The sequence below is a fragment of the Labeo rohita genome, chromosome 18, assembly GCF_022985175.1.
Source record: "Labeo rohita strain BAU-BD-2019 chromosome 18, IGBB_LRoh.1.0, whole genome shotgun sequence".
Taxonomy (NCBI): domain Eukaryota; kingdom Metazoa; phylum Chordata; class Actinopteri; order Cypriniformes; family Cyprinidae; genus Labeo; species Labeo rohita.
This window is the reverse complement of record NC_066886.1, coordinates 11,679,799-11,689,811: the sequence shown is the minus strand read 5'-3', so window position 1 is coordinate 11,689,811 and position 10,013 is coordinate 11,679,799. Positions and strand designations below refer to the sequence as shown.

The 10,013-nt window shown below is 37.0% G+C and overlaps 1 long non-coding RNA gene across 1 annotated transcript in view; it reads right to left on the bottom strand.

Moving 5' to 3' along the window:
• Positions 1–8,334: 8,334 nt before the first annotated feature.
• The window catches only part of LOC127180431 (uncharacterized), a 106,736-nt gene continuing 105,057 nt past the window's right edge, over positions 8,335–10,013 (bottom strand). Inside the window, exon 3 of the long non-coding RNA XR_007829642.1 lies at positions 8,335–9,555. This is a non-coding gene — a long non-coding RNA (uncharacterized LOC127180431). The remainder of the gene's footprint in view (positions 9,556–10,013) is intronic.

Below are 10,013 nucleotides of genomic sequence, written 5' to 3'. Positions count from 1 at the left end.
TGAGCATTTTTGAACTCATGGGACACCAAAGTGTACTGTATTCATAGAAAGCTTAAATTCAGTCTTAAGTCCTTTTATGTAATATTACATGTGCACGTGCATGTGTGTTTTGTCTGCTCCCATAGGTGTATATCTCTGCATTTATGTCTTAGCATGGCATTTGATTTCCCATCCACATTGAGAGTGATGCTTCTCTTGTTTAATGTTTTTTTTTCTCCTCCTTTGAACTTCACAGGTCTGCCGACTCCAATTTTCTCACAGTCAGGAGCAAGAGGGTTTTTACAGAAGCCCAACACCTGTTGTTTGTTTGGCTTACACAACAGCATGCGGTGTCACAGACAAACATGTGGCACTTCCTACCTCTCCATCGCACCCTGATCTATCTCTTTTCCCCTCCATCTCTATTCAGTCTCCGCCTCCTATTCTCTCTGATCCCTCTATGAGATGCTTCATTTTTTCTTCCTGAATTTTCTCGCTTTCTGTTTTAAATGCTGTATGACTTCGGTCAATGTTTTTGTCAGCCATCTGAGCACGTGAAAAACATTTATGGTTACATTCATACACAAATTAGGTGCAGACCACTTACCAAGTGTGTTCCCAGGTGCCTCCTGCAGCAGACTGTTGTCTCCCTATGGCAGGCTGTAGGGTCGTGAAGGTCATGGGGTGGCTGGTCTGGGCCGGGCATCATGGGACAGCAGCCCACACACACAATTAAATTAGTTTGCACTTGGCACTCATTGCATCTGCCCCAAACCTGTGCATCCCGCTGATTTAATTTCCTCTCCTCTTCTGCGGTGAGTCTCTTCACTGCCCCTTGCTGACCACTCCATTCACCTTTTATAGAGAAAAGAAGACAGAGAGAAAGACTGCAAATACATTACACACTACTTACTATATACACTGTACCCCAAAACACTGAAAAAGCAGGAAAAGTAGCTTTTTATTTCTCTCTTTTGTTTTGACAAAATGTGTAGTGTTAGGCCAGAATAAGATAAAAAGTACAACATCACATTATCAGCAAAATAGTGGCGCTAGAAATACTAGGGCTCATTCTTGGTGAGAACATGGTGAGACAGCATTTAGCTATTATGCTATTCACAGCTGGAATCAGCATCCAGAAAATGTCAGATGTGCCCCGACTGTAGCCATGTTCCAACAACAACAACAAAAAATTGTTTACCACTGCGTTCTCTGACTAAGCGCTGTGCTGCACTTTACATTACTGACTGAACTGCATTATTTTATTTTACATCATATTTATACTATCAATATAGGATTATTTTATCCTTTATTGATTGATTGATAGTTATAATTGACTTATATTTTTATATTTTTTCTTTTTTATTAATAGGTCTATGTAAAGCACTTTGAATTATTAAATACAACTCATAGGATTGACAATGTGACAGCAAAGACATACTAAAGGCAATAAAAAAAACCAAAAAGCAAAAAACAAAACACGATGACAAAAAATTGAATGATTCATATTAAAGGCAATTAAAAAACAAACAAAAAAGTAACAAAATAAACAACAAAACGAAAACTCCAAATGAATTGAATAATACAAAGCACTTTACATAGGTTTGACAATGTGACAGAACAGTAACCAAAACAAAAAACAAAACAAAAAGCACAAATTAAACTGAATAATTCAAAGTGCTTTACATAGGCTTGACAATATGACAGAAGAATAAAGACATATTAAAGGCAACTTTAAAAACAAAAAAATACAAAACACAAAGTGCTTTACATGACAATGACAATGTAAAAGAAGAGTAAAGATATTAAAATAGTAAAGATTTTTTAAAAAACGAAACAAAACAAAACACAAAACAAGACAAAAAAAAAACAAACTGAATGATTTAAAGTGCTTTACATAGTCTTGACAATGTGACAGAACAGTAAAGACATACAAAAAAACAAATCCGTAATGAAATAAAAAAACAAACAAACAAAAAAACGAAAAAACGTAACGAAATAAAACAAAACAACAAAACAAACAAACAATAAAAAAAAAATGCAAATTGAATTGAATAATACAAAGTGCTTTACATAGGCTGGACAGGACAGAACAGTAAAGGCATATTAAAGGCAATTTAAAAAACAACAAAACAAAACAAAACTTTTTATTTAATTTTAATGGAATTAAAACAAACAAACAAACAAAAAAACAAAACAAAACAAATTGAATTGAATAATTCAAAGTGCTTTACATAGGTTTGACAATGTGACAGAAGAGTAAAGACATATTAAAGGCAATTCTAAAAACCAAAAAACAAAACAAAACAAAACAATGAAACAAAACAAAACACAAATTGAATAATTCAAAGTGCTTTACATAGGTTTGACAAAGTGACAGAAGAGTAAAGACATATTAAAGGCAATTGTATAAAACAAAACTACAACAACAACAACAACAAATCAAACAAAACAAAACAAAAAACAAACAAGTATTTTACATAGACTTGAGAATGTGACAGAAGAGTAAAGACATATTAAAGGCAACTTTAAAAAATGAAAACAAGAACCGAAACAAGAAACGAAACAAGTCAATTACAAACCAACAAATTGAATGTTTCAAAGTGCATTACATAGGTTTGACAATGTAACAGAAGAGTTAAGAGATATTAAAGGCAATTCTAAAAAACAAAAAAACAAAACAATGAAACAAAACAAAAAACAAACAAGTATTTTACATAGACTTGACAATGTGACAGAAGAGTAAAGACATATTAAAGGCAACTTAAAAAAACAAAAACAAGAACCGAAACAAAAAACAAAACAAGTCAAAAACAAACATATTGAATGTTTCAAAGTGCTTTACATAGGCTTGACCATGTGCTTTTTAAAATAACGAAATAAAACAAAACTAACAACAAAACAAAAAACTAAAATTGAATTGAATAGTACTAAGTGCTTTACATAGGCTTGACAATTTGACAGAGCAAGAGTAAAGACATATTAAAGGCAATTTAAAAAAACAACAAACAAAACAAAACAAAAAACAGAACAAAACAACCTTGGAAAAAACCTAATAATTTCCAGTCTTTGAATTTGATTGCAAAATTTGACTATGAGAGACCAAGGAGTTTCAAACAAACATCTTTGTTCTGCAAACAGACGACATAGCTGTTCAAATATTTATGAGTTGATGAGATATTTTTAGGTAAGTATTATACAAACAGTGGACTTCTACAAACCACACACAGCCATCAGGGTCAAGCACAGTCTTTCCCCATCCACACATGCTCATTACTAGCACGCAGCATGGAGAAAATGCTCCCCGTAGGCGAAGCTCTCCGCAGAAAAAAAAAACCCTCTTCTGATCACCACCACGTGTTCCTGTGCTCTTCAAAGTGATGTGTTAATGCAATATCGTCTGCACATTCAAAACTATCATTATTTCATAGTTCTAAGGGAGCCGGCAAAGAAAGCTGGAGTGATGGAGGAGTAAGAAAGAGATGAGAGCAGGAAGGCGTTCCTGATCAAATGCATGGTGAGGGCGGAGGCGGAGCAGGATGCAGCGTTATGATTCCATTAATTGGGGGCTTTCTTGTAAATGACCTGAAAGCTGCAATTACCTTCCGCAGAAGGGCTCCATTATGAACATCACACCCGTGACACACATACACACACGCCTGAACTATTTCTTTATATTCCCTGTCATAGACTGCAAATTAGAGTTTTTAGTGGATTGCATTACTTCCACAATGGCTTATATGTAACTGCGCCTATGTTTACACAATACCCAACACATATCATTCAATCACGCATTGCTTTTTCTCCTACATTCCCTCTCTATTCCCTCAGCACGCACACACACTCTCTGGAACAGATGATGACATTAGTTGCGGGAGTTGGCTGGTCTCCAGGTGTCCCGGTGTTCTGTAATATTGTCACTCCCATATTTCACTCCTCCTGTCCCAGCCTCTGTTAAAGCAAACTCAATCAACCCCTCCTCATCCCAGAACCAGCGGCGTGTGCTTTCCCATCTCCACAATGCATGAGGCTCGTGTTTGCTTTGAATATACAGAGAGCAAGGTACACACACCAAAGTATACTGTCACTCTTAGGTTGGTGAATGTATATATCCCAAGCGCAGAATGTGACCGTTTTAGACAACGTGGAGGCAAGTCACACTTTCTTTGTAATCATGAAGATACTGTTTTTCATTTCAGTCCTGTAATTCATTTCTGCCACTGGTAAAACTGATAGAGGAGAAGCTGGAGAAGCTAATTACCATTTGAAGTGTATATGTGTAGGGTGCTGTGAGGGTAAAGGCCCTACCTTAAAGGGACAGTTCACCCAAAAATGAAAAATTAATTAGTCATCCTCATGTTTTTACAAAAAACCCATAAGACAAGACACAAATTAAGATATTTCTGATAAAATCCGATAGCTCTCTAATCCTGCAAAGACAGCAACGCAACTACCACGTTCAAGGCCTAGAAAGCTAGTACACCATACCAGCTGAGGAATAAGGGTCTAGCGCAGGGGTGCTCAACCCTGTTCCTGGAGATCTACCTTCATGCAGAGTTCAGCTCCAACCCTGATCAAACACAACTGAACCTGCTAATTAGGATCTGAAGGCGCACTTGATAATTACAGACAGGTGTGTTTGATCAGGGTTGGAGCTGAACTCTGCAGAAAGGTAGATCTCCAGGAACAGGGTTGGGCACCCCTGGTCTTGTGAAATGCGCCAAACATTTCTAGCGAAATCTGTCATTTCCTTAAAAAAAAAAAAAAAAAAAAAAAGTACTTTTTAACCACAAATGCTCGTCTTGCACTAGCTCTGTGAATCGCGACTTCACACATTATATAATCACATTGAAATGTTTTTGTAAAAAAAAAGTGATGAGACGAGCGTTTGGCATTAACAAGAAGTATATAAATTGTATTCTTTTTATTAAAATAACCGATTGTTATGCTACACAAGACCCTTCTTCTCGGCTGGGATCATTTAGAACTGCATTTGGGATCGTTTGAAGCCGCATTTAAACTGAATTTTGGAAGTTCAAAATCGGGGCACCATAGCAGTCCATTATATGGAGACAAATGCTGAAATGTTTTCCTCAAAAAACAATTTCTTTACGACTGAAGAAAGAAAGACAAACATCTTGAATGACAAGCGGGAAAGTAAATTATTTGTAAATTGTTGTTCTGGAAGTGGACTTCTCCTTTAAGATATTGTTTGTAATTTAGTGTTTCTATAGAAAAAGGGAAATAATAAAAAATAATACTGAAAAGACAACAAAACTACTATGAATTCTACTACTAATAACAATATAAAATGCACTAAGGATTAATGAGCTGCTGGGTTCATGAATATTAATCACGTTGTCTGCGTTCGCTTGAACTGATTTGCTTAAATTAAAACAGGTGCGATAATAGGTGAGCGCCAGCCAGTGAGATTATCGTTTGCACATTACTCAGAACTCAGCAAAGAATATTGTTTCCATGTAGCATGTCAATTCTGCATGGTATATAAGACTCTCTCGCTCTGTAACTTTCTTTGCGTGTGTGTGAGACCAAGCGACGGCTAGTCGTGTGCCTTTGCTCTAGTGTTTACGGCTCATCAGATACAAATACACTGTGCATCTATTCAGATGAATTGAAAAATAAAATGAAAATAATATTATAATAAATAATAGTAACGCCACATTTTATTGTCAGTAACAGTAACTGCGTTGTAACAGGGAAAACAGTACTTACTCCTCGGCTGGGATTCTGTAGAGCACTTTGAAGGCCGTTGGCTTCCGTTGAAGTCCACTATATGGAGAAAAATCCTGGAATGTTTTCCTCAAAAACCTTAAAAGACATGAACAACTTGGATGACATAGGGGTGAGCAAATTATCAGGAAATATTTATTCTGCAAGTGGACTAACCTTGCACAAATATTTTCATACCAACAATGTCCACTTGTTTTGGATGGCTTTTTTGATTGGGGATTTAAGGGATTCTCATTTGCTAAATTAAGTATTAAAAATGACTTTGTTATACATTGAATTACCTCGTAGTTGACCTTCAGGGCACTGTCACAAAGAATATCTGAAATACGATACAGCAACATACTCAAGGGTCAGTGTTTCCTTTGAACAACATAAAATGCAACATATCTGCCGTTACATAGCCAGTGGCGTTTAGAGTTACTATGCATCATTAATAAAGGTACATGACACACAACTGAGCATCAACTAAAAATCAAACCGATCAAAAGACTGCGGGGTTCCAGCTCAAGTTCCACTCCTGGGACAGCTTAGTATGACCCTGTCAATCAAACACACCTGGTCTGACAGTCCAGCTGTTCTCTGTTTCTATGGGAACAGGGGCTCTTGGTGAGGAGGGCATGCTCTGAAACAGGTGAGAGTAGACGTATTCACTGAGGGAAATCAGTCAGGCATCTGTTAATCAACCAATCAAACAGTCAGTCTCACCTTGGCATCATCACCTTAAGTGAATATATTGATTAGGTGTACAATATTTAACAGATGGAATAACGAAAGAACTTCAGGTCTATAAAACAGACAGAAAGACAGATGGATAGTTCAGTTCAGTCTGCTTAATAAAGAAGCAGTGCTGTAAGTCTGAATGTCAAGGGCAAAACTTGTGACTATGTAGGTCTGTGTGTTTGCTTGTACGTGGCATAATAGGAAAAATGGCTTTGGAGACTTTCAAGCTGCAGGGAAGCCAGTCTGTTAGAGGCTTCCACTTAACCCAAACAGATGTTCAGACGTCTCTGTGTGTGTTTGTGCGTATCTACATAATATGACCTCTGACAAAGTGCAAAAGCGTTTCGTGCTGACGCAGCTCCCTTGAAATAGAATTTGTTGTTCCAGGAAAACCACACCCTCTATTTACAAATATGCTCAAACACACACCTCACCAATCACTTGGCCCTCTTTCTCTCCCTCTCTTTGTCTGTCAGCACACTCTCTCTTTGTGTTTGCTGAAGAATATGGAAGATAAATGTCAGTGATCCCTCATCCCCCTCCTGCATACACATTGAGCTGTTGTGACAGTCTTTTAGTAGTGCTGCTATGGATGCAATTCAATACCGAATGAATAAAAGGTGTAACTGCTTTTTCGCTTTGTTTTTCTTGCTTTTTCTCACTGCGGGTCATGATAGCACCAAAATTGATATTCCCCCACAGCAATTACAACTGCTGAAGTCTTTCAAGTTCGTATTGAAGTGGTGCTGAAATGCTCCTCAATCAAAATCTGTTTTAACCCTCAATAAACCACTGATGCGCACTGAAGTTCAACTATATCCCCAAATCGGGTTTTAAAGTTGTTTTAAAGTGTGATAAATGACTTTTTACCTTTGCCTGAGGAAAAATAAAATAAAATGTACACATCAAAAATCTTTTTTTTTTTTTTTTTTACCAAATATGGTATAGAACATTGAAGTATAGCCAAAAAAAAAAAAAATAGAGAAACTTTTCAGATTTAATAAACTCTAATTTAATTTATTGTTAATAAAATGTAATTGGGTTAGTTCCGTGTCAAATCAACCAAATTTCGCAAACTTCCCCGTTGAAATTTTTTATTTTTCTAATATTTTTTCCTGAAGAAAGCTAGACATGTATAGTGACGACAGCCACATTTTAAATGTCGTGGATGAATATTTACTGAGTAATCCATTATTTTGTAGAGGGGGGTCAAAATGCCAATTTTCACTTTAGATTCAGAGTCAAATTAGAGGGGGGTAAAAATAAAAAGAAAGATTGTAGCATCATAATATTATTTTTACACAGAGATTGGTAGGTCTGTTAGTAAAATCTGTTGACTTTAGCAAGCTTTGTTCCATTATGTACCAATGATGACCATTCAAAAATGGGGAAATGGCACTTTTCAAGTTTTTACTCCAGAATTTGCCTTGAGGTGATTGGTGAGATTTGTGATTGAGCATATTTGTAAACATGCCTGTAACTCTAGAAGTATTAAAGATGTATTAATGAGGAATGCCTGAAGAACAAATAATGTTATATGTTCTTGCATCTCGTTTCCCTTTATCAAGATGCCTGCATTGAACATACCTGTATAAGTGCGATAAATTTTATTTTTCCAAAATTTGCATGCCTATAACTCAAGACATATTAAAGATATCGCAATATGATATTAGATTCTAGTTGTTTTATGTTTAAGGCCTTGTATTGTTTCATCCCAGAGATACTGCGATCTCAGTGCGGTGAAGAAAGTCCCTTTTTTTAATTCACTGGCAATCACGTTTAATTCATTCAATAATTAGCTTTAGGAATAAGGGAGTCGGTTAACTAAAAACTACAACAGAAACATGCCTGTTTGATTTTTACATGGAAAAGACAATTCACATTTTGTATATCTTTGATATTTCAATTGTTTCTCCTTGGCACGAGATTCAATAGACTGAGACGTTTGGTCTAGTCTTCTACTTCTACTTCTATTGCATTTTCCTCTGGAATGCAACCAAAATATCAATACTGATATATCTGGGTCAATATACAGCATCAATAATCAGTGATATTAATACAATGTAATATAAACTATGCAGGAAATATTTATTCCAAGACAGGCCACTGTCAATTATGTGCATCACATTTTAAAAACATTCCATTTTGGAATGTGTTTTATTTATCAGCAAGCACAAATTGACTTTGTGGTATTCAAATACTTTAAAATATGCATTTGGACCTTCAAAAAAGCTAACATTGTTTCTGTTTGTTGTTTGGTAACCAAACAATTCTTTCACACTTGAACTGGATAAAACACACCCATGTGCCTTCATAAAAGTGAAAAACAAACGGATAGTGTTTTATAAATCATAAAACTGCCTGTTTGGGTCATTTATAAATGATGACTTTCCCCCTCAAGTACCACCATTTCTGGCAGCTCTGTTGTCTCTGGAGTTAAGGTTAATAATAGCACTTGCACTGTGAAATTTGTAGCCGATGCTAACGATTGTAGAACCTTTTTGAAGGTTAATGATGCTTTGCATGCTCTCTTCATTTGTGGTGAAGCAACACGAACAGGGTAATATCAATATAGTCAAAATGTTCAGCACATGAAATCCGCCCTTAAAGCAAAGGTCAGAGAAACAGAGATGGTAAAAAAGTTCCTTGGAAACTCGTCAGTACGGCTGAGAATCGCTGGTGATATAAATCCAGATTTTCACCAACCCGCAGTGTGGTTGAGAGACAGGGCAGTGGGTCATCGGGACTGCGGAGGTGTTACTGGAATAGATCTATGAATAGCATGTTATATAGTTGGATCGTGCAGGTAGTTTTTTTGTGAATTGGTAAAACACAAGATGAGGAGGTGGTGAGGAGAGGATTGAGGGATTTCAGCTGAGCTTCAGTGGGGCATGGGGTCGATTTCTCGGCAGGAGGAGGCAGTAATTGCTCGCGGGGCCTTAATGAGTCCGGCGGGCCTGAAGCACAGCTCTTCATCCAAGAGCCAGACAGGTGGTCTGCTCAGCCTAATAGGGAAGGGACTGGCCCCCGATGTGACATCAAACCCAGCCTCTCACACCTGCCACCCCGTGTGTGTGCGCGTTTGTGTCTAAGCATCAGACAGCACTAAAGCAAGAGGAAAAGAGAGAGAGAAAACATTCAGTTCTTTAGTAATAACTCCCCGTCAAGTACCCTTTTTGGCAGCCTGACAAGAAAGAACAAAATCTATATTCTGTCTGAACGGTCAATAGATACAATTTTATAAACTCGGCTTAGTCAGCTGAGGTATCTGGCATCCGTCATAGTCCCGGTAAAATGATTTTAAACAGCTGAACATCATAATGCATTGTTCATCAACTTTTAATAGCTCGAAACAATGCTTCACCATCACATCATTAATGACTTTGTTCAACATACTGTATTTAACAGTCCCTGTGGCTTTGTAGCTTTACAACGCTCTGAAATTTGAGCATAACTGATGTTGTTGGTGGTGCTCATTAGCGGTGATCATCGTTAAGTAGGCAGGCTTTTCTCCAGTGAAATGTGCACCTCTACAGCTTTGCGGAGCAGCGGAAGTAGGGCAT